The sequence below is a fragment of the Ictidomys tridecemlineatus genome, chromosome 14 (genome assembly GCF_052094955.1).
Source record: "Ictidomys tridecemlineatus isolate mIctTri1 chromosome 14, mIctTri1.hap1, whole genome shotgun sequence".
Taxonomy (NCBI): Eukaryota; Metazoa; Chordata; class Mammalia; order Rodentia; family Sciuridae; genus Ictidomys; species Ictidomys tridecemlineatus.
Window position 1 is genome coordinate 28,320,352 of NC_135490.1, and position 5,316 is coordinate 28,325,667.

Genomic DNA, 5,316 nt, shown 5'->3' on the forward strand with positions numbered 1-5,316 from the left:
ATTACAGGAATGTGCTATAGCAGCTGGCAGGTTTAATGCAATTTTTTTTTTTTTTTTTTTTTGGTCAAGGTTTTTCAGGACCTGATTCTTCCACAATCTTATGGGCTTACTTTAAATAAGAGAGCACAAGATTACTAATAAAAAAAAAATAGGACTTTGGGTGAGGCCACAGAGCTTTTATACTTTATCAACTTCATTTAAAATCTACCTTGCTGGGCACAGTAGTGTAGGCCAGTATTCTCAGCTTCTCTGGTGCTGAGACAAGAGGATCGAAAGTTTCAGGCCAGCCTGGTCAACTGAGTAAGAACCTTACTCAAAATAAAAAAGCTGGTGTACAACTCAATTGTATAGCACACTGGGTTCCATCCTCAGTACCACAACAATCAATCAATCAATAATTAACGTTGGCCTTCAGAGTCTACCATGTTTAAAATTCTTCCTCATATGTAGAGGCTGTCTAGTCCCCTTCCACTAACTGATAAGTACTACCTACAATGATTTTCATCCCAAATTGGTTATCTCAAAAATTCCATTCTCAGTGCTAACATGCAATTATCTTGTGCATCTTCTTCATTCAACCCAAGTTTCTCCTCTTCCCTGCAAAGTCCCTAATCTTTCTTACCAAAGCAATCTTCATATTAGGCTTACCATACATAACTGGACAAGCTTCATTCAATATTTTACCAGCATTCCAACCATTCAGCAATTGACACTAAAATCTTTGTCAATGGTGTCTCATATAAGGAAAACATTTGAGCATCGTTTTTAGTATTTTAGAGTAGTTTCCCAGAAAGACAGGAAGAATAAGTATAGAAACAGAGGGAACATGGAAAAGCATAGGCAAGAAAATTTTTGATAGTTTCCATAGTTTGTTGGCATTTAAGTTTAGAGTGGGCAGATTTGAGACTGGAGACATTGTCAGATGCCATTTAGTATCTTGTATGCCATGCTTAGTTTTTTGTTTTTTTCCCCAATGGCTGGAGAAAAGGAGGTGACTACCAAGGATTAAGGGCCAATAAATTATTTGTCTTTAAAGAACTCTAATGGAAAGATGGAGCATAGATTGAAGGGAAACCAAGTAAACAGACATAATGACCAATCAAAGGTAACTATATCTAAAGGTGTATTTAGTGAAGAGAGAGAGAAAAAAATAATAAATGTTTTTTTCTTTTTTCTTTTTTTTTTTTGTGGTACTTGAGATTTAATCCATAGATTCTTTACCACTGAGCTACATTTCAAGTCCTTTCTGTTTCTTGATACAGAGTATTACTAAATATCTTAGGGCCTCACTAAGTTGCTGAGGCTGTCCTTGAACTTGCAGTCCTCCTGTCTCAGCCTCCTAAGTCTCAGGGATTACAGAAGTGGGTTACTGCAACCAGCATAAACATAATTTTGAGATAAATTTGATAGTGTTTAGATGTGGATTAAGAGTAGAGAATGAATGAGTCAGGGAAAATGGGAACCAAATTATTTTCATCATGTTTCATTCTTAGAAATGCGAATGAAAAATGGTTCTAGGAAATAACATAGAGAACTTGGGAAAAAATAAAAGTTTGTAGGTAGAGGAGATGTTTTGTGGAACCCACATTGATATTTGTGAGTTATTATTTATCTGAAGTCTCTGCAAATTATGTTGTCTGTTGGAACCTTTATGAAGTGATCAAAAACATATTTAAAGAATTCTGGACCTCCTCTCTGTAAAACTGTAGAAAATTATAAACCATTCTATCTTTTCTAAAGGCTTACGCTACTATTTCAAGAGTCCAGAATCCCTGTGCTCCTGGCTCATTTGAAGTTACTTTTTTTCATGCAAAGGAGAAAATTGATATTCTAGTAAGATAACTCAAGTGTTAGACTTCCGTTATCCATCATAACTCAAATTAGTGTAAATTCTATCATTTTATTAAATTGAATTATCAAAATGCTTACCTGACTGGCTCAGTCCTCTGCAGAAATTTCTTCAGATATGCCTTCATGGCATTATTTTTAATGTTATGCCCTTGTCTTTTATTAAGCTTAGATTCAATAAATGGACACATGAAGAATGATCCAGCATTGCTGAGAAGTTGCTGTTAAAGGCATTTTTTCTTTATCCTGATCTTTGTCACTCATATGAGTACCAAGGGAACATATTACTTTTAGAATTTTGTATTTGAAAACTTTGATTTTATTAAAAATCAGGTTAGATATTTTGGTCAGGGCATAGAGAAAACCAACTCAATTTGGTTTTGCCTCTAGTCTCAGAGTAGACTTGGGACTAAATATACTAATTATGCTTAGATTAGTTTAACTTTAGCAAAAATGCCAAACCTATTGTTTTAGTAGCTTTGGTGTTACTGTGAACAATAGACCTAATAAGAACAATGTAGAGGAGGAAAAACATGATTTTCATTAGGTGATTATTTATTTATTTATTTATATATTTGCTTGTTTATTTATTTTCAATTTTTGCAATGATTGGGATCAAACCGAGGGTGTCACAGATGCTAGATAAGGCACTTTACCACTGAGCTAAACTATGACATCCCAGCCTTGCAGCTGTGTGTGTGTGTGTGTGTGTGTGTATGTGTGTGTATGTGAAAATTTCAAATATTGATTTGATGATTTTCCTTTTTAGTATGTCAATTTCACTAAGCAATGCCATTATATATTTCTTCTGTATTATTATTTCAACCCAGCACATTTTGTGTTAAAATATCCTAATTCAAATTGAAATTTTACTCATTAGCTTTTATTCAATTAAAAATTTAACATGTGAAATTTGAGTCATTGCTATTTTTCTAATGATTTTGTTATTTGTACTAAGTCTTAATTAATAGATTATGCCATTACCAATAAATAAATTTTATTTAGTTCTTTTGCTTGCAACATTTAGCAGTGACCCTTAGTTTTACAGTAGAGCAAGATGGGTGAAAACCATTTAACCTTAAAACAACTAAAATTGTTTGTGACTTCAAAGTATCAAGATGAGTGAAAATACATAAGATTTTCCATTATTAAAACAAATAGGAATATTTTGTTATTTTGCTGTTTATAGGGAAACTAACTTGCAAGCCTTTGGAAGGTAATTTGGTTGTATCTATTTTTATTTAGAATAAAAATAAACAACATGATCCAACAATTGATTTCTATGAGTCTTTCTGTGGATATAATACCGAAGTAGGTAAAAACATACATGCAATATTGTCCTTAGTAATCCATATAGTACAAGTGCAGAAACAACTTCAGTGTCTATCAAGCTAAAAAAATTGAATAAATTGGGTACTCCCAATTTAGTGCCAGGGGCGGAGAAGCTGTGTCCAGTGCCCGGGTAGTGAGGCCACAGTGGGCACCAGGCAGAGGTGAACAGGGTCGGATCAAGATGGCAGTGCAGGCAGTTCATCGCAAGTCTAATGCTTTCCTAGTTTGTCTCAACCACAGTCTGAGCACAGAAAAGGAGGAGGTAATGGGGCTGTGAATAGGAGAATTGAATGCTGACACAGGGAGTGACTCGAAACTTGCATATACCAGAACTGAAATGCCAGAGTTGCTGAAAAGGTTGGCACCTTCAGAATTGTTCATATTCATCCTGTCATCATCTTGCCATGTTAAGAGGATGGAAATAGAAATTTCTCCAGAGCAGCTACCTGTAGCATCAACAGAGGCAGGGAGGTTGGCTGAATTAACAAGTCTCCAGGAGAGTTGTGTCCTGGTATCAATCACATCCTCATATAACTGTTTGGCCTTCACATGGTGATGTTGGCACCTAAGCCAGGAACAAGATCATGGACCTAGGTTTTGTAGGACTTATTTTTTCCTGTTTCATAGAGGATAAAAACACAAAGACTAGTCGGGTACTTTACACTTGCTTCCAATCCATGCAGGCCCCAAAGCCCTCAGAGTATGAGAGAATTGAAATTCCAATCCGTATTGTACCTCATGTCACCATGGGAACAGTATGCCTTGAATCAGTGGTGGAGCTGCCCAAGGTCCTATGCAAAGAGGAGCAGGAAGCATATAGAAGGATCACAGCCTTACACATCTGGACTCAGTAACCATGATCCATAATGGTTGAGTGTTTACCAACAATCTGTTCAGTTAGATGTCAGCAGTCAGTGGCCTCTTCTGAAGAGGTTGGAAGACAGATTGGAGCAAAAACAACAGCATTTGCAAGAAAAAAAAAAAAAGAACTTATGAAAGAAGTTTTTCTTCCCTAGAATAAAGAGACAAAATGAGGATGGAAATATCCAGTGTAAAATTAATTCAGCTAACTCAATTTTGAATGAAGAAAAAGTTGGAGGACTCACATTACTTGACTTGGACCTACTATAAAGATATAGTAAGCAAGATGTGAAAGTATTGGCAGAGGTATAGACACAGAGAACAATGGAACAGAAGAGAACCCAGAAATTGACCCATATAAATATGCCAAACTAATTTGACAAAAATAACAAAGACAACTCAATAAAGAAATCATAAATACACAATTCTTTCTTTTCTTTCTTCCTTTCTTCTCATTTTTTTAAAGAACTTCAACTTAAACCTCACTAAAAGTTTCTATAAAAGTTACCACAAAATGTACCATGGATTTAAATATAAAATGTAAAGCTACAAAACTTGTAGGAAAAAAACACAGGAGAAAATTTTTCAGGAGACAAGTTCTTCAACTTCACTTCAAAAGCACAATCCATAAGAGAAAAAAATTTCTATATAAAGCTTCAATAATATTAAAAATTTTGATTCTGTAAGAAATTTTTAAGAACTAAATACAAGCTACAGATTGAAAGAAATTATTTGCAAACCATATAATATCTAATCAACATGGAGTATTGAGCTCAAAACTCAACAGAAAAAAACAGTCTAGTTAGAAAATGATAAAAATATATAAATAAACATTTCATTCAAGAGGATATATGGATGGCAAATAATCACGTGAAGATGTTGAATTTCATAGTCATCAGTGAATGGAAATTAAAACTACGATGATATATGACTTACACACTTTTTAGAAGGCTTAAGGAGAGGATGGTGTTGAGGATACGAATTATACTTCTCATATATTCATGATAGGAATGTAAAATGGTACAGCCACTCTGGAAAAGTTATTAGAAATTTCTTACGAAATTTCTTACCTTACAAACTAGAAATTGCCTTCCTGGACATCAGTCCTTGAGATATGAACACCTATGCTGGCACAAAAACTCATACATCAAATTTCATAGCAACTGTATTAATAATAGCCCTAAACTGGAAATAACTCTGATGTCCTGCAATGCATAAGTGGTTAAACAAATTGTCCATTAGCATGGAATACTACTTTGTAATGAAAAGAGCAAT

The 5,316-nt window shown here is 34.4% G+C and overlaps 1 pseudogene; it reads left to right on the forward strand.

The window, feature by feature from the left end:
- Positions 1–3,361: 3,361 nt before the first annotated feature.
- Positions 3,362–4,176, forward strand: LOC101961342 (lys-63-specific deubiquitinase BRCC36 pseudogene; annotated as a pseudogene).
- The last annotated feature ends 1,140 nt before the right edge of the window (positions 4,177–5,316 follow it).